The sequence below is a fragment of the Bos indicus genome, chromosome 6 (genome assembly GCF_029378745.1).
Source record: "Bos indicus isolate NIAB-ARS_2022 breed Sahiwal x Tharparkar chromosome 6, NIAB-ARS_B.indTharparkar_mat_pri_1.0, whole genome shotgun sequence".
NCBI classification, from domain to species: Eukaryota; Metazoa; Chordata; class Mammalia; order Artiodactyla; family Bovidae; genus Bos; species Bos indicus.
In genome coordinates this window covers 107,515,117-107,539,776 of record NC_091765.1, presented here as the reverse complement: position 1 = coordinate 107,539,776, position 24,660 = coordinate 107,515,117, and the positions used below count along the sequence as shown (strand labels likewise).

Below are 24,660 nucleotides of genomic sequence, written 5' to 3'. Positions count from 1 at the left end.
TTCTTTACCCACTGATCCACCTGGGTGATAGCCAGTGGGAATTTGCTCTTTGACCCAGGGAGCTCTGTGATAACCTAGAGGGGTGGGATGTGGTGGGAGGTGAGAGGGAGGTTCAAGAGGGAAGGGAATTATGTAAATCTATGGCTGATTCATGTTAATGTATGGCAGAAACTAACACAATACTGTAAAGCAATTATCCCCCAATTAAAAATGAATACATTAAAAAAAAGAAGAGGTGTCCCAGAACCTGATCTCTCGCCCCACCCTCTTTGTAGGATCCTGCTTCCTATTTCAGTTACTCTGGTTCTTAGAAGTAGTGGCATCATGTTCCAGAAGCTTCTCCTTGCCTTTAGTTTCAGCACACTGCAAATCCATCCCCCACACCACAGCCAGAGGTAGCTTTTAAACTGCAAATTTGACAAAGTAATTTACTGCTTAAAACCTGTCAGCGTCTACCAGGTACCCTTCAAGCCAGCATTGAAAACCTTTGAGAAGGCTTTCAAATCACTTTGCAAGCCAGCCCAAACAAACCCCCATGCTTTATCTGTTACCACACCTCCACAAAGTGCTGCCAGATTAAGAACAGAAAGGCGGAGAAAAATGGCACAAAGAAAATATACAGAATAGCTTTCTTTACCATATCTGAGTCTATGGAGCTTGGATATAATCTATGTTAAATTTATTGCCTTTCTACCATCATCATATTCAATAAGAAAACCCTAAATGTTCTGCCTTTGCACTGAATCATCAACAATTTTTTAAATATTTTTTTTTTCCTTATATGGACTATTTTAAAAATCTCCAATGAATTTGTTATGACGTTGCTTCTGTTTTATGTTTTGGTTCCTTGGCCATGAGACGGGTGGGATCTTAGTTCCTCCCCCACAGTGATGGAACTTGCACCTCCTGCATTGGAAGGAAAAGTCCAAACAGGTAGACCATCAGGGAAGTCCCTGAATCATCAACATTTAATGGTGGAAAAGACACCAGGTGGATTTCCTTCATTCTTTGGAAAGATCTGCAACTACTTAGTTTTTAGAAATTCAGATTTTTTTTTTCTTCTGGAGTTTATGCCTAATTTTTATTAAATAAAAGTATAAAATTTTGTGTTTGATTCTAAATATACCATGGCACAATTACAGGAAAAGAATGCACAGATATTTTAAAGTTTACATGCTTTAATTAACTAACTCAGCTTAATAGTTAATTAACTTCTCTTTTTAAGACATCTAATTTAAAATGACCCAAAACCCACCCCTTGTCACTATTCTGCATTCCTCAGAAACCTCTGTGATTTTCCATAAGCATGTAGTGAATGCTGGAGTGTTTGTGTCCACATATTACTGGGGCTGAAATGGATTCTGAGTAAACTCTTGATCTGCCTTAGCCAGATTGATTATTTAAGAGTGTTACATCATCTGTATTTCTAGGCAATCTGTTTTCAACTTAAACTCAATTTGGCAAATGTATGTCCAATAAAAAAGAGTGATCCTTGAACTTCAATGGCTCAAGCGGTAAGAATCTGCCTGCAATGCAAGACACTCAGAAGATGTGGGTTTGATACCTGAGTGGGAAACATCCCCTGGAGGAAGAAATGGCAACGCACTCTAGTATTCTTGCCTGGAAAGTCCCACAGACAAAAGATCCTAGTAGGTTCCAAAGAGTTGAACATGACTGAGCACACAAGTATCTTGAACCTCAGTTTAATTCCCCAAGAGAATCAAAAAGCAGAGTAAGAACAAAACAGAGAAAACTGACAACTGCAGTATAGCAAGGGATTGGCAAAGAGCGTATTGAGGGACCAGCTCTGCAAATAGGCAGCTGACAAAGCACACTCTTATAAAATGAACTGTAATAACTAAACTAGCAGAAATGGGAAACTTTCTCTAACTGGTATAATGAAGGGCACTGAAATAGACAGGGGACTGTCTCCAGGACAGAGAAGTCCAGAGCACATAGAAATAAACAAACAGACCTGGAACGATAAAAGGAGTCATGTTAATTCAGAGCAGAGGAAATGCAATTCCCAAAGCAATGCTGCTGTTGTTCAGTCACTAAGTTGTGTCCAGCTCTGCAGCCTCATAGACTGCAGCACACCAGGCTTCCCTGTACTCCACTGTCTCCTGGAGTTTGTTCAAATTCATGTCCACTGACTCGGTGATGGCTTTCTAACCATCTCATCCTCTGCTGCCTCCTTCACCTTTTGCTTTCAGTCTTTCTCAGCATCAGGGTCCTTTCTAATGAGTCGGCTCCTCACATCAGGAAACCACGCTGAGCTAAGGGGAAAAAAAAAAAAATACAAGCTAATATCAGAATTCTGAAACCATGTACAAGCCCCTGTGCCCTTGTCTTTTGAAGTAAGATGCAGACTCAAGAATTAATAACTGGGAAATATAAAGATGTGGAAACAAAGAACAGCTATTGGGCTAAGGAACTAGTAACAATTTAGACTATAATTCTGCCACATAACAGAATCGCCAAACTCCCAGTTTCGTGAAAGATATAGATAAAGGCACACATTCCTGAGATGTTTTTATAGGAACCAGACCCTGCTCCAGATTAAAACTGCTGACCACGAGAACAAAACCCTAGATGGATTGAAACCAGAGGTTGATGATGCTTGAAACTTCATCTTGATGCCAACCAATCCAAGAATGGTCCACAAGTTGATCACACCGTGCTCTTGAATACTACAAAACTTCTCACTGCCCTTTCCAGGGTGGGTTACACTGTCTTCAGGGGATGAGCCCCTATGGCCCTCTTTGCCAGGCAAAGCAATAAAAGCTACCCTTTTCTGCTGCTGCTGCTGCTAAGTCGCTTCAGTCGTGTCCAACTCTGTGCGACCCCATAGACAGCAGCCCACTAGGCTCCTCTGTCCCTGGGATTCTCCAGGCAAGAACACTGGAGTGGCTTGCCATTTCCTTCTCCAATGCATGAAAGTGAAAAGGAAGTCGCTCAGTCATGACCGACTCTTAGCGACCCCATGGACTACAGCCTACCAGGCTCCTCTGTCCATGGGATTTTCCAGGCAAGAGTACTGGAGTAGGGTGTTACTTCACCCAAAACTCTGTCTCCATGTTTCTGTTTGGTACTGTTGAACAGAGGCCAAGTTTTGGCAACAATTTCACAATATACTACATAAGATATGCTGTGTGTGATTATGTTCAAGTTCAGTGCAGAGGATATAGTTCTCACTCTACAGTTATGGCCTTTTCAATTAATCTCTGTCAATTTCTTCATAAAGTCTTACATATTGTAATAGGTATCTACACTTTGCTGAATGAAATAAAAGGTAAATTTTCTGGTCCAGATTTTGGAAATTATAGTGTTCCAACCAGGTACACAACAGCAATTCCACCTTTCCATATAGGGTAAGGTAACATCGTGCGTTTCATTTATTCAGTTTGTTCAACAAGTGTGTATTGAATCCATACTGTGTGGAAAGTACATCCCTAAGTTCTGAGGAGATATTATTAAACAAATCAGAAAATAAATTCTTATCCTAAAGGGCCTCACAAACAATCATGAGGCCAAGTTATACAAAAACAAGATAATTTCAGATTGTGATAAACACTATGAAGAGAATGATGCAAGGTATATTGAAGAAAGTGATGACAGCTAATTTAGAGAATAGTGTTCAGTTCAGTTCAGCGCAGTTGCTCAGTCGTGTCCGACTCTTTGCAACCCCATGAATTGCAGCACGCCAGGCCTCCCTGTCCATCACCAACTCCCGGAGTTCACTCAGACTCACGTCCATCGAGTCGGTGATGCCTTCCAGCCATCTCATCCTCTGTTGTCCCCTTCTCCTCCTGCCCCCAATCCCTCCCAGCATCAGAGTCTTTTCCAATGAGTCAACTCTTCACATGAGGTGGCCAAAGTACTGGAGTTTCAGCTTTAGCATCAGTCCTTCCAATGAACACCCAGGACTGATCTCCTTTAGAATGAACTGGCTGGATCTCCTTGCAGTCCAAGGGACTCTCAAGAGTCTTCTCCAACACCACAGTTCAAAAGCATCAATTCTTTGGCACTCAGCTTTCTTCACAGTCCAACTCTCACATCCATACATGACCACTGGAAAAACCATAGCCTTAGCAGTGTTAGGGAAAGACAATTTATAAAAGAGCATACCGTGAGTCACAGAATGAAGATGATCGCCTGATATCAAGGCTAAGAGGGACTGGATTGAACCCAACAGACTTCTCTCCAGCCCAAAGTGAAAAAGGATGATTGTGATTTCCCAAGAAATGTATAAAAGATAGCGAAGATCAGAGCCAGGAGCTTTGGAATAAAATCACAATATTGACAACTAACATAATATTCTGTAGCACAACAAAGATTTCAAGGAAAGTCCGCAGGTGTTCCATTAACACCTCTTCACACTGGCAAAGTCAGGAAACTGGTAGTATTATCTGCATTTTATAGATAAGGAAAATGAAGCTTAGAGCTGCCCCATGACTTAGGTGAGGTCTAGAACTGGAGTCAGTAAATGACAACCTGAACCCAGTGGGGCCCCTGCTTTTGCTCATAAAGTTTTAATGGAACAGAACTTACTCATTCATTTACATGCTATCTATGGCTGTGTTCATGCTCCAATAGCAGAGCTGAGTAATTGCAACAGGGACTCTGTGCAAAGCCTAAATTATTTACTATCTGACTTGCTACAAAAAAAAAAAAAAAAAACGCCAATCTGTGATCTAGAATAAAAGTTTCCTAATTCTAAGTCTGGTTTATCTTCCTGTATATGGTGCTGTCTGAACTTATTTCATGTTTGTTCATCTTGACCCTTAACTAGTTCATGAGTCCTTCAGAAAGGAGACATAATTTATTTTTGAAATGTGTTTTATTGAAGTATAGTTGATTTACAATGTTGGGTTAGTTTCAGCTGTACAGCAAAATTATTCAGCTTTTTCATTTTCTTTTCTATTATGGTTTATTACAGTATATTGAATATAGTTCCCCACCTTGTTTTATCCATTCTATATAGAGTAGTTTGCATCTGCAAATCCCAAACTTCCGATCCATATAACCCCTTCTCCTCAGCAATCACACTGTTCTCTTCTGTCTGTGAGTCTGTTTCTGAAGAAACGACTGATATTTTAAATGTCGCATCCTGGAAAAAAGGGCAAGCACATCATTGACATTCATTGTCTTGCTTTTCTTAAAAAAATGGGAATGGAGTACTGTTAATTATATATATATATATATATATATATATATATATATATAGGTTAATCCAGATACTCATGCATATTATTTCCTACTTCAATCAAATTACATTACCAGCATTGAGAAAGGAGAAACAGTCTATATTTCTATGATAATAATGACAAATAAAACTCTTAATCAGTGATCTATTTTAAGAAGAGTACTATTTCTCAGTGATACAGTCATAAGAAGACTGAAATGGAAAATTAAAGAAGGTAATTCTGTGTCCTAGAAAAGCAGTTCCTTGAACTCTTAAATATTCAGTCTTACCTAGGAAATTAGTTGAAATACCAAACACTCCACAAAATATGATTAATAATAAGAAACCTTGAGTTCATCATTATTTATTTTATTCCTTCATCAAAAATTATTAACTACTATTCCAGCTATCTGGAAATATATTTTTTAATTATTTTACAGAATTCTAGGGTTGACTATACTCATCTTAGCAGATCTTGCTTCCCGCAGAGTTGCAACTAGTCCAGGGCAGGACAGAAGTTATACAAAGACTTCCTCGTTCAGATGTCCGGTGTTTGATGTTCATCATTAGTTGGAATCACAACTAGGGCTTTTGCTGGAACACCTTGCCATGGCATTGCTCTGTAGCCTCAGCTTCTTCACAGTGTGGCACATGGATTCTAAGGGCAACAGTCCCAGAGCAGGAAATGGACGTGGCCAGTTCCTTATAGTCTGCACAAGATGTCTTTTTGCTACAATCTACTAGAAGAGCAGTCACAGGATCCAGTTCAATTAAATCTGTCAGTCTTTATTTAAAACCTCCACAGTCCAGTATCCAATCTCAATTATGGACATTATTCCCAGATTCAAAATGCATTCACTCACTCCAAGGTCACACACTTTTATCACATCATGGCACTAGATCAGATCAGATCAGATCAGTCGCTCAGTCGTGTCCGACTCTTTGCGACCCCATGAGTCGAAGCATGCCAGGCCTTCTTGTCCATCAGCAACTCCCAGAGTTCACTGAGACTCACGTCCATTGAGTCAGTGATGCCATCCAGCCATCTCATCCTCTGTCATCCCCTTCCCCTCTTGCCCCCAATCCCTCCCAGCATCAGAGTCTTTTCCAATGAGTCAACTCTCCGAATGAGGTGGCCAAAGTACTGGAGTTTCAGCTTTAGCATCATTCCTTCCAAAGAAATCCCAGGGCTGATCTCCTTCAGAATGGACTGGTTGGATCTCCTTGCAGTCCAAGGGACTCTCAAGAGTCTTCTCCAACACCACAGTTCAAAAGCATCCATTCTTCAGTGCTCAGCCTTCTTCACAGTCCAACTCTCACATCCATACATTACCACAGGAAAAACCATAGCCTTGACTAGATGAACCTTTGTTGGCAAAGTAATGTCTCTGCTTTTGAATATGCTATCTAGGTTGGTCATAACTTTCCTTCCAAGAAGTAAGGGTCTTTTAATTTCATGGCTGCAGTCACCATCTGTAGTGATTTTGGAGACCATAAAAATAAAGTCTGACACTGTTTCCCCATCTATTTCCCATAAAGTGATGGGACCGGATGCCATGATCTTAGTTTTCTGAATGTTGAGCTTTAAAGTTCAAATATTTTCATTTAAATAGGCTCCTTGAGCTCAGTTCATTTCAGTTGCTCAGTTGTGTCTGACTCTTTGTGACCCCATGAACCCCAGCACTCCAGGCCTCCCTGTCCATCACCAACTCCTGGAGTCCACCCAAACCCATGTCCATTGTGTCAGTGATGCCAAACATCTCATCCTCTGTCGTCCCCTTTTCCTCCTGCCCTCAAGCTTTCCCAGCATCAGGGTCTTTTCCAATGAGTCAGCTTTTCACATCAAGTGGCCAAAGTATTGGAGTTTCAGCTTCAACATCAGTCCCTCCAATGAATACCCAGAACTGATCTCCTTTAGAATGGACTGGTTGGATCTCCTTGCAGCCCAAGGGACTCTCAAGAGTCTTCTCCAACACCACAGTTCAAAAACATCAGTTCTTTGGTGTTCAGCTTTCTTTATAGTCCAACTCTCACATCCACACATGACTACTGGAAAAACCATAGACTTGACTAGACAGACCTTTGTTGGAAAGTAATGTCTCTGCTTTTTAATATTCTGTCTAGATTGGTCACAACTTTCCTTCCAAGGAGCAAGTGTCTTTTAATTTCATGGCTGCAATCACCATCTGCAGTGATTTTGGAGCCCTGAAAAATAAAATCAGCCACTGTTTCCCCATCTATTTGCCATGAAGTGATGGGACCAGATGCCATTCTGAATGTTGAGCTTTAGGCCAATTTTTTCACTCTCCTCTTTCACTTTCATCAAGAGACTCTTTAGTTCTTCTTCACTTTCTGCCATAAGGGTTCTGTCATCTGCATATCTGAGGTTATTGATATTTCTCTGGGCAATCTTGATTCCAGCTTGTGCTTCCTCCAGCCCAGCGTTTCTCATGATGTACTCTGCATAAAGTTAAATAAGCAGGTGACAATATATAGCCTTGACATACTCCTTTTCTTGTTTGGATCCAGTCTGTTGTTCCATGTCCAGTTCTAACTGTTGCTTCCTGACCTGTATACAGGTTTCTCAAGAGGCAGGTCAGGTGTTCTGGTCTTCCCATCTCTTTCACAATTTTGCACAGTTTATTGTGGTCCACAGAGTCAAAGGCTTTGGCATAGTCAATAAAGCAGAAATAGATGTTTTTCTGGAACTCTCTTGCTTTTTCAATGATCCAGTAGATGTTGGAAATTTGATCTCTGGTTCCTCTGCCTTTTCTAAAACCAGCTTGAACATCTGGAAATTCACAGACCATGTATTGCTGAAGTCTGGCTTGGAGAATTTTGAGCATTACTTTACTAGTATCTAAGATGAGTGCAATTGTGAGGTAGTTTGAGCATTCTTTGGCATTGCCTTTCTTTGGGATTGGGATGAAAATTGACCTTTTCCAGTCCTGTGGCCACTGCTGAGTTTTCCAAGTTTGCTCACATATTGAGTGCAACACTTTCACAGCATCATCTTTCAGGGTTTGAAATAGCTCAACTGGAATTCCGTCACCTCCACTAGTTTTGTTCATGGTGATGCTTCCTAAGGCCTACCTCACCTCACATTCCTTGAATACAGTGCTTTAAATACAGATTTTGGGATTTTGGATTCTTTCAATCTAAAGACCTATAAATGACAAATGACACCTTATCTGATCTCCGTGTTCACTAAATGTACAACGGTGGAGCCGGTACAGAATAGCATCTACTTACGTTCCTTTAGAGCAAGGAGGGTCACCAAGTACATGGAGAAGTTACTGGTCCATAGAAACTTTAAATTCAGCTGGGAAGTTTTCCTTGATGCGTGAGTTTGGTACTTTACTCCCGTTTGGGAATGATTCTCCCAGGCTTTGTTTCAGTACTTGGTTTGTGGTTCCCTCCTCTGAGGCATGTATCATTTTTCATAAGAAAATTGACTTTACAATTAATTAATCTTTTCAATCTGTGTCTTAACATTCTTTTTGCTTTGCATTGCCTCAATTTCCTTATAACCCAAATTATGATGCTTCCATAACAAATTTATTTCAGATGACATGATACTTGCTATATTAGAAACTCCTAAATGAGCCATGAGAAAACTCCTAGAACTCATCAATGAATTTGGTAAAGTGGCAGGATACAAAATTAATATACAGAAATATGAAAAATTAACATGCGGAAATATGTTGCATTGCTATACACTAATGTCAAAATAACAGAAAGAAAAATTAAATAAACAATCCTATTTATCATCACATCAAAAAGAATAAAACATCTAGGAATAACCCTACCAAAGATGGTAAACATCTGTACTCAGAAAACTATAAGATGCTTATGAAAGATACTGAAGACGACACAAAAAAAGATGAAAACACATACCTATACTTTGCTCTTGGATTAGAAGAATTAATATTGTTCAAATGACCAAAGTACCCAAAGCAATCTACAAATTCAATGCAATTCCTACCAGAATACCAATGGAATTGTGAAATAAAATAGTTGTGATTTTTCAAATAAATTTTATGTGGTTTTCTTCCATTGTTGTTGTTGAATCACTCAGTCATGTCTGACTCTTTGTTACCTCATAGACTGCAGCATACCAGGCTTCCCTGTCCTTCACCATCTCCCGGAGCTTGCTCAAACTCATGTCCATTGAGTCATTGATACTATCCAACCATCTCATCCTCTGTCGTCCCCTTCTCCTCCTGCCTTCAGTCTTTCCCAGCATCAGGGTCTTTTCTAATGAATAAAGCAAATCCTGCATCTCTATTAGAAGAACTCTTCCTGACTTCAATTTCCTATGAAGCTGCTGTCAAAAAGTGATCTGAAGATGACCAGAGATCCAACCATTTAATGGAGAGAATCTGCAAACTGTCACCTTAAAATCCATAGATTAGCTCTTATTTGTTTGAAGATTTTTATGAGACACTGCTTAGATTGTTTTCAGGTCACAGAACAGCCTATTCTATATTTGGTCTATGTCCAAAGTGAAAGTCAAAGTGAAGTTGCTCAGTCGTGTCCGACTCTTTGCGACCCCGTGGACTGTAGCCCACCAGGCTCCTCCATCCATGGGATTCTCCAGGCAATGTCCAAAGTTATTCTTTAGAATCATTTGCTGTCTGGAGAGGCTGGGGATAGAAAACAACTTGAATTTGAAGCAGCAAGCCCTGGTGTCTTTACGTTTAACTGTTCTTAAGCTCATTTATTTCTTCTTCCATTTTATCAAGACACTGCATGAAAGTCTCTGAGATCATCAGTTATTGCATTTCCTAATCAATATTTTATATAGGTGCTTGTGTGATTTTTTTTGTGCCACTATACAAATTCTCTTCCTCTAATTTTTAAAAAGATTATTCTTACTTTTCTCCAAACCCTCATTGAAAGATTTTTTGACACATTTTAGGCCTTTACTAGCAGTCTCCTCAAGATTCTTCTAGCTTCTTCTCACTGTTAAATTCCAATGATAACTGTCACATGCTTTTTATTATGGCAGCACCCCTCTTTTGATACTAATATCTATTTCAAGTATCTATTCAGTTCAGTCTCTCAGTCGTGTCCGACTCTTTGTGACCCCATGAATCGCAGCACGCCAGGCCTCCCTGTCCATCACCAACTCCCGGAGTTCACTCAGACTCACCTCCATCAAGTCAGTGATGCCATCCAGCCATCTCATCCTCTGTCATCCCCTTCTCCTCCTGCCCCCAATCCCTCCCAGCATCAGAGTCTTTTCCAATGAGTCAACTCTTCACATCAGGTGGCCAAATTACTGGAGTTTCAGCTTTAGTGTCATTCCTTCAAAAGAAATCCCAGGGCTGATCTCCTTCAGAATGGACTGGTTGGATCTCCTTGCAGTCCAAGGGACTCTCAAGAGTCTTTTCCAGCACTACAGTTCAAAAGCATCAAGTCTCCGGCACTCAGCTTTCTTCACAGTCCAACTCTCACAAGTATCTATTGGGTTGGCCAAAAAGTTCCTTTGTTTTTTTCTGTACAATCTTATGGAAATGACCAAATGAACTTTTTGTTCAATCCAATATTTATTCATCATAACTCACCCCAAAATGTGTGGCTTAAAATAATGAGAATGCTTTTATTATTGTCTTTGAAATTCTGTATATTGACTAGCCTGAGCTATATACACACTATATAGCATTCTCTGTTAACTGGGAAGTACTTACTAGGATCTCTCATATGGGTATAATTAGAAATTGTCTAAATTCCAAGTCATTGCAAAGGCTTCCACACTCACGTGTCTAGCAATTGATATAGCCTGTCAGCTGGGACTTCAGCTGGAGCTGATAGGCAGGTCATGGTCTCACCATGTATCTTGGGCTTCCTTGTGGCATGACTGAGATCTAAGAGCCAGGGTCCCAAGAAGCAGGAAGTGCAAAGAGCCTTTACTTCAGGCTCAGAAGCAGAAGGTACATAGGCCCAACTGCAAGAATTTGGGTGCTGAGTTTTAAAATTTTTTACAAGTCCCTACTATGTTCTAGACATAGGATTATGCACTTTGTATGTCACTTCAGTCATATCCTACTCTATAACTCCATGAGATTCTCCAGGCAAGAATACTGGAGTAGGCTGCTGTGCCCCCCTCCAAGGGATCTTCCCAACCCAGGGATTTAATCAGTGTCTCTTGCATCTCCTGCATTGGCAGGTGAGTTCTTTACTATTAGTACCATCAGGGAAGCCTGTTATGCACTTTCAGTTCAGTTCAGTTGAGTTCAGTCGCTCAGTCGTGTCTGACACTTTGCAACCCCATGAACTGCAGCACGCCAGGCCTCCCTGTCCATCACCAACTCCCAGAGCCTACCCAAACTCGTGTCCATTGAGTCGGTGATGCCATCCAATTATCTCATCCTCTGTCGTCCCCTTCTCCTCCTGCCTTCAATCTTTCCCAGCGTCAAGGTCTTTTCCAATGAGTCAGTTCTTCGCATCAGGTGGCCAAAGTATTGGAGTTTCAGCTTCAACATCAGTCCTGCCAATGAACACCCAGGACTGATCTCCTTTAGGATGGACTGGTTGGATCTCCTTGTAGCCCAAGGGACTCTCAAGAGCCTTTTCCAACACCACTGTTCAAAAGTATCAATTCTCCAGCGCTCAGCTTTCTTTCTAGTCCAACTCTCACATCCACACATGACTACTGGAAAAACCATAGTCTTGACTAGGTGGACATTTGCTGGCAAAGTAATGTCTCTTTATGCACTCTAACGGCTTACAAAAATGAATATGACATGCAGCAACATCTCCATGAGGAGATCACAATCTAGAATGGCTTCACACTGTATTAATTTAATTAAACTGGGCCTTCCCAGAATTCTCCTCTCTATGTGAAGCCACATTCAGAAAGTAGCACAAGGAAAAAAAAAAAAATGAGTGCACTTTGGAATGTAGAAGTGAAACCACAGTTATTATTTTCCACATGTTGGTTTTAGGTGACAAAAACCACTGCAACACTTATATTTTGTTGCCAATATGCTGACTTAATTGCTAGCATGGGACAAATCCAGTGCCTTTATTTTGTGCTAAAATTGCAGCTGCTCTACCTCCTGCTGGATTTCTTGATATTTTTTCAAATCTTAGGCAGGGTAAACTTTCAGCCTTGTGACAAAGGATGTCAGTTTCGTCTTCAGGTCACCCACGTTGTTGAGGCTGGAGGCAGTGACAGATGTAGGTTCCCGTCTGTTCTCATGGACTCCAGTTTTCGTTACGGGGTTCGGCTTGTAATTTTACTTCCACCTTTTTCCCTAACTACTGGCCTTGCTGACCTTCACTGACTTTAGCTCTCGCTGCCAGACATCAAGGCAACTGTCTTCCTTACACTTCATTTCCACTTCCCACAATTGCCTATGACTTAATCCTTAAATTGTATCCTTTTTTTCACATTACTCATAGCAGGGCTGCTTCCCTGAAAGCACCCATATGAATAAAAGCAGAGAATGATAACTTAATTATCAGATTTATAATACAGAATAATATGTATTATCGTGGGAAGGAAAGAGTAACTAGGGAATGAATACAGCTTTCACAGAAGTGACTTTTTACCTGGGTCATTGCATTAACAAATATATTTTCACAAGGCAGAAAAGACAATACTGACGCTTTAGGTAGAGCAAAGAGTACTGCATACATGACTTTGAAGTAACTCACTCTGGAAAACATCACTCTATGCACAGCAGTTGGTGATTTCCTTAAATCACATGCTTTGGTTGTCATTAGGCTTTCTCTACTTACCTTGTTCATGACCTTCCTATCCGGTCAGGAAAACTGGATTCATGACACCTTAGTCACAGCCCCTCCTCCTGAGTTTTATTATTTTTTTTCCAGAAATCTCTAAGGAAGGCTGCTATTTATTTTCAGCCATGGCAAGGTCAGGATGGAGAGTCTTAATAACTTCCTCATAACCACTGAGCTGGCTCTCCACGGCTCTGCTTCATTCCCAGAACTTCAGGCACACCCATGAACAAATGTGTGTATCTTTAAAAAGCGTTTTCTCAAAGGGAACATCAATCATTTCTCAAGCCAAATATAGATCCTTGCTGTTACGGGAAGATTTATACATGAAAATGCAATCCCTGAGCTAGACTCTGTTACGTTACAACTAAGCCCTTAGAAACTGAGCACCAAATGCAATTTCCATGAGCCTCAGTTTCCCTAAGTATAAAATAGAGTTGTTCCTCAATATCCAACTGTTTCCAGGACCCCTGAGGATACTCACATATGTGGATGCTCAAGTCTCTTATATAAAACGGCATAGTAGAGTTGGCACTCCCTGTCTGTGGGGCACCCATCTGTGGATATGGAGGGTCAACTGTAAACAATGGCATCTTTAAGCTGTAGGATTGAGGTTGCCTTTGGTGGTGTTACTTGAATGATGAATACAGTGTATCATTTTGTTCAATGCCAGCATTTGTTTCCATCCATTTTAGTGTTATAGAGAAGGAAATAGCAACCCACTCCAGTATTCTTGTCTGGGAAATCCCATGGACAGAGGAGCCTGGTGGGCTATAGTCCATGGGGTCCCAAGAATTGGACATGACTTAGTGATTAATTACGCACATGAGCTTTCCCATGCACCTACTGGGACTAAATCACCACCACATTTTAGTGTTAGAAAATAAGGAGATTGGCAGTCAGCATTCCACTCTATTTTCTTGCAGGGGTTGTTGAAGACTAGAAATAAGGTATGTACTGTACCTCAAGTAGTGTCTGGTACATTACAGGTGTGCTTACTAAGGATTTAATAGGGTGCAATTAAGGTTGGATTATGTTAAGATAGTAGAAGGTGTAAATCCTGGAGACCCAGGGATAGTTGTCCTGCCTTAGTTAACTGCTTCTCTTTGGTAGGTCATCAGGATATTATAAAGGCAAATAAAAGTCAGGACTGTTACTATTTAGTCGCTAATTCATGTACAGTTCTTTGCATCCCCATGGCTTTTAGGCCACTAGGCGCCTCTGTCTATGGGATTTCCCAGGGAAAAATATTGCAGAGGATTACCATTTCCTTCTCCAGAGGATCTTCCCAATCCAGGGATTGAACTTGGATCTCCTGCATTGCAGACAGATTCTTTACTCACTGAGCCATAGGGAAACCCTAATCTTTTCAAGTTAAAAAAACAAAACAAAACAACAAAAAAAAAACCTAGTCTTTTCTAGTTTAAAACTAGAGAGCTTTTTCCTCCCTGAAATTCAAATCTATGTCTTAAACTCACCATTCAAATTATGGTAAAAAGTTTTGCTGAGCAGTTGTTGTTCAGTCGCTAAGTCGTGTCTGACTTTTTGAGACCTCGTGGACTGCAGCACGCCAAGCTTCCCTGTCCTTCACCATCTCCTGGAGTTTGCTGAGCAGAGAAAGGAAGAAACGAATACAGAGAAGGAGGCAGCCTGAGAAAGTGTATTTGTAGCAGTGTTCAGATCCGGACTTGTCTGTGCCTTCCCATTTCACAAGTAGCAACCTGCATGCAGTATTTACCTTCAAGAACAGAGAAGTCATAAAGCAAGAAATACTTAACATGGCTAGAACCTTTATATTATTATTTCTCTGCCCACAGGGAAACAAAATTTCAAGGAAATACCATGCTTACATGTTTTCTAACTTATATCTGCCTTAAAGCTATACCCTTTGGAATATCAGATTCATTCAGAGATTTTAATTTTAAGAAACTTCCACCCACAGGCTCCAGATGAATAGTAGAATTTATGCATTTATACATAACTTATCAATAATAATCTCATAAGCAGTTTTATCTGCTCTTTTGTGTGTGTGAAACAGACTAAGGCAGTTTGCTGTTAATCTCATTTCTGATAACTGTGTGACCTTGAACATTGCTTCTTTGTGATACACAGTTTTCACATCTTTAATAGAGAAGGTGGACCAGATAATTTGTTAAGACCCTCTCAGCTTCAACATCATAGTAGATAGTCTCATTATCTATGTGTCTTTAAACTGCTTAAGGAAAAATTTAAAGGGCAAAGTTTTATTCTTCAGGAAATGATTTTGCATCCCACTTTTTAGTTAAAAAAAGTCTCTGCTGCATGAATTTAACAGACACAAAATCTTGGTGATTTTGCTAAAGCTAAAAATAGAGTCTCTGACAAAAAAAGGAGAGTCACGTTGTTTATATATAGGAAGCCTTCAACTCCAGGGCTTGTTCGGTCAGAAAGAACAGCTTAAACTGAGAGGCAGAATCAAAATAAACCTATTTAACTGGTTTGGCAGGAGTCCAGTGCAAGATTGAGAGCTCTTGAGTCAGCTAAAAGAATGGTGCAGAGATAAAGAATTAAGAATTACCTAATGTGCTGTGAGCAGGGTGATGCGTCTGCTTAAATAATGACCCATTTCATAGGAGAAGAGAGTGAGGCTTAGAGGAGATCTCTGTCTGGCCCACAAGTCACAGACAGAGGGGGAGACTGGCATCAGAATCTGTCAATACTTGTTCTATTTCTTTCCTTCTCCCCTGCTTCTTGCAGTCATTCTGAGGCAATCACAAAGCTTTCTGTTTATGCAAACACTTCCTTTTACTCAATTGATAGTAATCATAAATGTGGGACTGAGATTTGAGGAGCCATAAATGCAGAAGGAGTCTGGGAGAGAGGCACCACGTTGATCAATGAATCAATTAATAAAAGAATGTGTTCAGCAGAGACTATACACAGGATACTCTGAAATGGACTTAGGAGAAACACAGAACTTGGTTTGAAAATACTTCACTCCTGTAAGATCATAGTTAATTAAATATCAGAACTGAACAGTGACCAGAGAAATAGGTAACATTCATTTCTTTAACATTTACCAAATATACTGGTATTTATTTCTGGGGAGTGGTATTTCATGAGTTTGTTTGTTTGTTGCTTTTTTAAATTTGTAAGGCAATAATGAAATGCAAAATTTCCAAAGATCAATTTATTCAAACTTCAGGACATAAAGGCATGACCCGTTTATTTATTGGGATTTATTTGGTAGTATTTTTTAACCTACTTTGTTTTCTTAGAGCAATTTTAAGTTTACAGAACAATTGAATGGAAAATACAAAGATTTGTCATATACCTCCTTATGACTACCACTCCCCAAATTTTCCTAATAATATATAATGTTTTGCAATGGTGTGGAACATTTGTTACAACTGGTGAGCCAGTACCGAAGTGTTATTATTAGCTGAAGACCTTTGTTGACATTAGGGTTCACTCCTTGTGTTATACATTCCATGAAGTGAAGTGAAGTCGCTCAGCCGTGTCTGACTCTCTGCTACCCCATGGACAGTAGCCTACCAGGCTCCGCCTTCCATGGGATTTTCCAGGCAAGAATACTGGAGTGGGCTGCCATTTCTTTCTCCAGGGGATCTTCCCAACCCAGGGATCGAACCTGGGTCTCCTGCATTGCAGACAGATGCTTTACCGTCTGAGCCACCAGGGAAGCCCTATATATTTCATCGGTTTTGATAAATACACATTGGTATATATTTACCACTATACTATCGTATAAGATAGTTTCACTGCCATAAAAAGCGCTGTGTTCCACCTATTGATCCATCCTACCTTCTCCCCATACCAGACCCTACCGACCACTTTTTACTGTCACTTTAATTTTGCCTTTTCCAAAACTTATATAAACTGTGATATATAAATTGATATAAGTGTAATCACACAGTATGAAGCCTTTGTCAGATTGGCTTCTTTCACTTAGCAACAGGCCCTTGTTTCCTTCGGGTCTTTTCATGGCTTGAGAGCTTATTGCTTTTTATTTCTGAATAATATCCCATGATCTGGATGTACCACAGTTTATCTATTCACCTGTTGAACCACATCTTAGTTGCTCCCAAGTTTTGACAATTATGAACTAAGCTGCTGCAAACATGTGTATGCAGGCTTTTGTGTGGACACGAAACTTCAGTTCATTTGGATAAGTACCATGAAGCACAGTTACAGAATTGTTTAGTAAGACTATATTTAGTTTTTTTAAAAAAATCTCCAAACCGTCTTCCAAAGTGGCTGTACCATTTTGTATTCTTGTTGCTGTTTAGTTGTTAATTCATGCCTGACTCTTTGTGACCCCATCGACTGTAGCCCGCCAGGTCCCTCTGTCCATGAAATTTCCCATGCAAGAATACTGGAGTGCATTGCCATTTCCTTCTCCAGGGTATCTTCCTGACCCAGGAACAGAACCCATGTCTCGAATCAGCAGGTGGATTCTTTACCACTGAGCCATCAGGGAAGCCTGTTTTGTATTCTTACCCAGAGTGCATGAAAGCTCCTTTTACACCAGATTCTTGCCAGCATTTTGTGCTGCCAATGTTTTGGATTTTAGCCCTTCTGATGGATGTGTAGTGCTATGTTATTGTTTTAATTTGCAACTTCCTGAAGACATTTGATGTTGAACATATTTTCATGTGCTTTTTTCCATCTGTATATCTTTTTTAGTGAGGCTTCCAGATCTTTTCCCTATTTTAATGGGTTGTCTGTTTTCTTATTGTTGGATTTTAAGAGTTCTTTGTATAGTATGGATGTAGTCCTTTATAAAATATGTGTTTCAAATATGCTTCCTCAATTTGTAGATCATCTTTTCATTCTCTTAAAAGTATCTTTGACAGAATTAGATGATCTACAAACTGAGGAAGCATCTTTGAAACACATATTTTATAAAGGACTGGAGATCCAACCAGTCCATCCTAAAGGAGATCAGTCCTGGGTGTTCATTGGAAGGACTGATGTTGAAGCTGAAGCTCCAATACTTTGGCCACCTGAAGCAAAGAGTTGACTCATTTGAAAAGACCCTGAAGATGGGAAAGATCGAGGGCAGGAGGAGAAGGGGATGACAGAGGATGAGATGGTTGGATGGGATCACCAACTCAATGGTCATGAGTTTGAGTAAACTCCGGGAGTTGGTGATGGACAGGGAGGCCTCGGGTGCTGCAGTTCATGGGGTCTCAATGAGTCAGACACAACTGAGGGACTGAACTAACTAACTAACTAACTAAGGTTAATTAAATCACTGGCTCATGGTTTTGATATTGTAACTAAAATATCATCTCCAAACCCAAGTTTCTCTACATTTGTCCTATGCTATCTTCTAGGAGCTCTATAGTTTTGCATTTTATATTTTTGTGTGTGACCCATTTTGAATTAAGTTTGTATCTAGATTCATTGCTTGGTATCAGTTCAATTCAGTCATTGAGTCATGTCCAACTTTTTGTGACCCCATGGACTGAAGCCATCGGGCTTCCCTGTCCATCACCAACTCCCAGAGTTTGCTCAAACTCATGTCCATCAAGCCAGTGATGCCATCCAACCATCTCATCCTCTGTCATCCCCTTCTCCTTCTGACTTCAAACTTTCCCAGCCTGAGAGTCTTTTCCAATAAATCAGTTCTTTGCATCAGGTGGCCAAAGTGTTGGATGTATATATTTAAAGTATTGCTTGGTATATAGATGCCCAGTTGTTCTGGTGCCATGTTTCATAAAGACCATCATTTCTCTATTAAATAGCCTTTGCTCCTGTGTCAGTGAACAGTTGACTATACTTGTCTGGGTCTGTTTTGAGCTTTTTATTTTGTTTCATTGATTTATTCATCTATTCTTTTGCCAGTGTCACACTGCCTTGATCACTATAGCTTTATAGGGAGTCTTGAAGTTGGGTGATGTCAGTGTTACAACTTTGTTCTTCTCCTTCAATGTTGTGCTGGCTATTCTGGGTCTTTTGCTTCTCTATATAAACTTAAAAATCAGCTTATTGATATCTACAAGGTAACTTGCTGTTTTTTTTTTAATTGACATTATGTTGAATTTATAGATCAAGTTGGGGGAAATGAACATTTTGAAAATATTGAGTCTTCCAATCCATATATATGGATTATCTCTCCATATAGTTAGATCTTTCTTGACATGATTTATTTCTCAGATCTAAAGATGAATGTTGCATCTATAGATTGCATTTTAAATTTACAGAACACAAACACACATACATGATCCTTGTTGTAATTATTAAAAAGCCAAAGTAAATATACCACAAGATATAAGTTCTAATTAAACAGCCATAGAGTATAATGGATATACTATAGAGTATAATATTATATATATATATATATATATATATATAGTAATACTTAGATATAATAAAAATGAGTCAGACCAAATTCTGTGAGGAGCTAATGGAAGTGACACTAGCTTCTGCAAGATGAAGGTGTATGAGAATTTCATTAACTAGAAAATTATCAGAGGACTTTTATAGACCAAGTATGTGTGTGTGTGTGTGTGTGTGTGTCCAGGATGAAATGCTATTCAAAGGCATTCTGGAGACATGAGGGATTGGGGTCGGTTATAGATTAGAGATATCACTTTTGTTGAAGGGGTGTCTTTAATCTAAAGGAAGGAAAGTCTCCAGCAATGGAAACACAAGGTAACTGGTGAGGCAGAGTTAATGAAGTGTCAGATTTGCACAAGGACTGGCAAGATGAGTTTGCTGTTGTGAAGGAAGGCAATCATTGGCAAGGCAAAATAGAAAATTTAAAAAAAGTATGAGAGGATACCCTCTGCTTTGGAAGCAATAGCTCTATTCTTGACCCATGTTTGCATTGCTGTCCCTCCGTAAATATCTCACAAGGCTCACCCTCGGATAATTCACTATGCTACTCATTCATCCAATCACTCTGTGACTGATACCATACTCTTTCTAGATGCTGGAGCATACAGATGTGAACAAATCTATGAAAGTGTCTCCATAAAGTATTCAAGCACTATATATTGCTCCCTTTGTCAACCATCTGCCTCAAATTACCTGACTCCACACTGTAGGTCTCTTTAAATGCTTTGGCCTTATTATTCATTTCAATATGCAATTCATATTTCATTTTTTGTTTGTTGATCTATACCCCATCCTTGCTCTTTATTAAAAAAGTCGGCTTTTCCTTAAAAAATAGATTTTTTAGTTATTTATTTAATTATTGAGTTGCTTCGGGTCTTATTTGCAGCGTGTGGAATCTGGGATTGAACCTATGTCTCTGGCATTGGAAGGTGCATTCTCAACCACTGGACCACCAGCGAAGTCCCCACAACTCAGCTCTTGTTTCAGTGTTTTGATTCAAGAACATATGAAACATTCTTTTCCATCCTTAGCACCATCAAATGCTAAGTACTGAGGTTCCATTCCTCATGCCTTAGGTCACCTCCCAATTTCCCAAATAAACTCTTTCACTCAGAATCTCCTATCTCACTCACTCCTATCTCACTCCTATCTCCTATCTCACTCACTTCTGGGTGAACTCAGTGTAAAACCCATCTTTCTGGTGACCCCAGAAAGCACTAGTAGAAGAGAGGACAGGTGAATAAAGCAGGCAGGGAAGCAAATGGATCTCTTTGGGAAGAGAGGTGTGTTTTCTTCCCAGGGGATCTGAGACACACCTCCCCACTGTGGACAACCTGGGCTCAGCTTTGCCATGGGACCCTAGAAATAAATTCAGGAGAAGAGAGATTGCAGAAGGCCTTTGAAGCTACAGGTATCTCTATCTTTAAGGGTGAATCGCTCATGGTATCTCGTGTTATGATTTTTCATTGCTTTTCTCTGGGGTTAATATACTGTTGACAACATTGAATCTTGCCTCAATTCTATCAAAGGAAATAAAACCTAAAAAAAATGAAAATACTTGAAGATTTTCCTAAGATCAGAAATCAAAGAGTTAAAGGCTAATGTTGTCTTCAGGAGCCTCCAGGCTATGACCCTGAGTCAGACTGAAGTGACAGAACAGATCTTGAGTGAAAGGACCCAGGTGACAGGAACTACAGGAAGACTGGACTTGCCACTGTCCTCCTACCTGCTCCTGTTCAAAGCTGAGAGCATCTGGAAGAGATCTAATAATGGGATTCTCGACATATCTTTATCCATGATGTTGTCATGAGAAACCGCTACTCCTCCACCAGAATGTGGCCTCTAGCTTCCGTGATCTGCAGTTATACACTTTCTATAGTTATTCTATTTATGAGTTTTCTCAGGGGAATAGTGACTGGACCATGGGAGGCAGCTGGGGGGTGGGAGGTGCTATCAGGCATGATATTAAAATCAGCTATCATCTTAACCTGGACAATTAGTGATACATAGAAGTCCAGGTTGTCAGAGCGTCTAAAAATCGGTCCATAAATAAGAAGGCCTTTGTGTCTGGGTTGAGGTTAAGGTAGACATTGAACACTTGGAAAGCAAGCTAGCAGTGACTTGAAAAGAAGGGCCTGAACCCAGTTACTCCTAAGAAGGGGCAATAATATTAGTACTTACCCCCATATGAGAAGGATACAAGCAGCATAAGTGACTCCCGTCGCAATCAGGATAGATTCAATAATTATGGGGTAAGGAGATCAAGGGGTGAAGAGGATCTGTAAGATCATCCAGGAGCAGCACTGGAGTGAGCTGACGTGAGCTGCACAGTGCAGGGGTACCAAGTGTTAATTGTCTCTATTAACTCTCAGCATTATTTCCAGAAGGCAGTGTGACAACAACCTTTGAGCATGCGTGCCAAACCTTCTCAGGAAGGAATTTTAACTCAGGCTGTGTGTAACCAGAAAACATTTTTTAACTTCTCTGTACCTGAATTTCTGAAGGTACAAAAGAGTATCTCAGCTTGTGACACATCCATGACAGAAATTCAAATGAGATATTGAACAACCTGATTAAACATGGACCAGAGACCTTAATAGTTACCTCACCAAATGGGAAAAAAAATTATATATATATATATATGGCACATTAGCATATAAAGAGATGTTCTACAGCATATGTCATCAGAGAAATTCAAAATAAAATATGCAAGCAAAAAAACAGTTAGATACTACTACATATCTATTAGAATGGCTAAAACCTGGAACACTGACAATACCAAATGCTGATGAGGATGTTGAGCAACTGGAACTTTCATATGTTGTTTGTGGGAATACAAAGTGCTACAGACACTTTGGAAGATAATATGGTAATTAATCGGAGAAGGCAGTGGCACCTCACTCCAGTACTCTTGCCTGGAAAATCCCATGGACGTAGGAGCCTGGTGGGCTGCAGTCCGTGGGGTCGCTAGGAGTCGAACACGACTGAGCGACTTCACTTACACTTTTCACTTTCATGCATTGGAGAAGGAAATGGCAACCCACTCCAGTGTTCTTGCCTGGAGAATCCCAGGGATGGGGGAGCCTGGTAGGCTGCCATCTACGGGGTCACACAGAGTCGGACATGACTGAAGTGACTTAGTAGCAGCAGCAGCAGCATGGTGATTAATTACAGAGCTAAAACAAAACACAGTTTTCCCATGTAATCCAGCAACCATGCTCCTGGCATTTACACAAAGGAGCTAAAATCTTACACCCACAGAAAAACTTCACACAGATGTTTATAGCAGTTTTACTCATAATTACTAAAATTTGGAAGTAAATAAGATGCCCTTCAAGGAAATCATAAAGATTAGAGCAGAAATAAATGAGAGACAAAGAAAACAATTGTGAAGATCAATGAAACTAAAAGCTGATTCTTTGAAAATATTAACAAAGTTGATAAACCCTTAGCCAGACTCACCAAGAAAGAAAAAAAAAAGTGAGAAGACTCAAATCAATCAAATTAGACACGGGAAAGGAAAAGCTACAACTGACTCCACAAAAACAGTAAGGATCACAAAAGACTACTATGAACAACTGTATGCCAATAAAATGGACAATCTGGAAGAAATGGATAGATTCTTAGAAAGGTACAGTCTCCCTAGACTGAACCGGAAAGAAACAGAAAATATGAATACATCAATCACAAGCACTGAAACTGAAATGATGGTTGAAAACCTCACAACAAATAAAAGTCCAGGACCTGATGGCTTCACAGGCGAGTTTTATAAAGCATTCAGAGAAGTTAACACCTATCCTTCCAAAACTGTCCCAAAAGAATTGCAGAGGAAGGAAAATTTCCAAACTCATTTTATGAAGCCACCATCACTCTGATACCAAAACCAGACAAAATTATTAAGAAAAAAAAAAAGAAAGAAAGAAATTACAGGCTAAGTATAAACATAAATGCAAAAATCCTCAACAAAATACTAGCAATCTATGTCCAACAATACATTAAAAAGATCATGCACCATGATCAAGTCAGGTTTATCCCAGACATGCAACAATATTTCAGCATCCGCAAATGTCCTTCAGTAGTGAACGGATAAAGAGGCTTTGGTATATCCAGACCTGGGATACCATTCAGAAATAAAAAGAAACTAGCTATCGAGACGGCTCTTTGGAACCCCACGGACTGGAGTCTGCCAGGCTCCTCTGTCCATAGGGATTCTCCAGGCAAGAATTTTGGACTGGGTTGCCATACCTTCTTCCAGGGGAATCTTCCCAACCCAGGGGTCGAACCCAGGTCTCCCACATTGTAGGTGGATTCTTTATCAACTGAGCCAGGAGGGAAGCCCAAAAAGATATGGAGGAACCTTAAATACATAACTAAGAAAAGAAGCCAATCTAAGAACACTCCATACTGTATGATTCCAACTATATGACATTCCAGAAAAGGTAAAACTTAGGAGCCAATAAAAGATCAGTGGCTGCCAGGTTGAGGGACAAATAAGTGAATAAGCAGAGTACAAAGGATGTTTAAGGCAGTGAAACTACTCTGCATGATGCTCTAATGATGGATATTTGTCACTATACATTTGAAAAAACTCATAAAATGTACAGCACCAAGAATGAGCCTCAAGGAAAACTATGGGCATTGGGTAGTTCTTATGTGTCAATGTAGGTTCATCCTTGATTAAAAAAAAAAAAAAAGTGACACTCTGGTAAGAGATGTTGATAATGGGGATGGCTATTCATGTATTGGAGAAGGAAATGACAACCCTCTCCAGTATACTTGCCGGGAGAATCCCATGGACAGAGGAGCCTGGTGGGCTACAGTCCACGGGGTCGCAAAGAGTTGGACATGACTGAGCAACTTCACTTTCACTTATTCATGTATGGAGGCAGGGGATTTATGGGAAATCTCTGTACCTTCCTCTCAGTTTTATTATAAACTTAAAACTATTTTAGAATAAAGTTTTATTTTTTAACTTGTCTTTTATCTATTTATTTTAATTTTTTTTTTTTTTTTTACTTTACAATATTGTATTGGTTTTGCCATACATTGACTTGAATCTGCCACGGGTGTTTTAAAAATGTCCCCAAAATGAGATGTATAGCACATTCACGAATCACTGCAGACAATAAGTAGAAGCTCCCTCACAATCATACACAGTAGTCATTCTAGTAAAAATGAATAAAATCTCTCTTTAATAATTTGATTAAAATGTTCCTTTCGGGAGGGGGGCGGAACTTACCTGTGACACAGTGAATAAGAATCCACCTGCCAATCCGGGGCACAAGGGTTGGTCCCTGATATGGGAAGATTCCGCATGCCATGAAGCAGCTTAGCCCATGTGCCACAACTACTGAAGCCCAAACACCCAGTCTGTGGACCACAGC

At 39.9% G+C, this 24,660-nt stretch overlaps 1 long non-coding RNA gene across 1 annotated transcript; it reads right to left on the bottom strand.

The window, feature by feature from the left end:
• Window positions 1-1,734: 1,734 nt before the first annotated feature.
• On the bottom strand, window positions 1,735-14,544 carry LOC139183553 (uncharacterized). Its single transcript, XR_011567048.1, has 3 exons — window positions 14,413-14,544; window positions 4,962-5,110; window positions 1,735-2,276 (listed from the first exon to the last, which is right to left on the bottom strand). It is a non-coding gene; the product is annotated as an uncharacterized lncRNA (long non-coding RNA).
• Window positions 14,545-24,660: the final 10,116 nt, after the last annotated feature.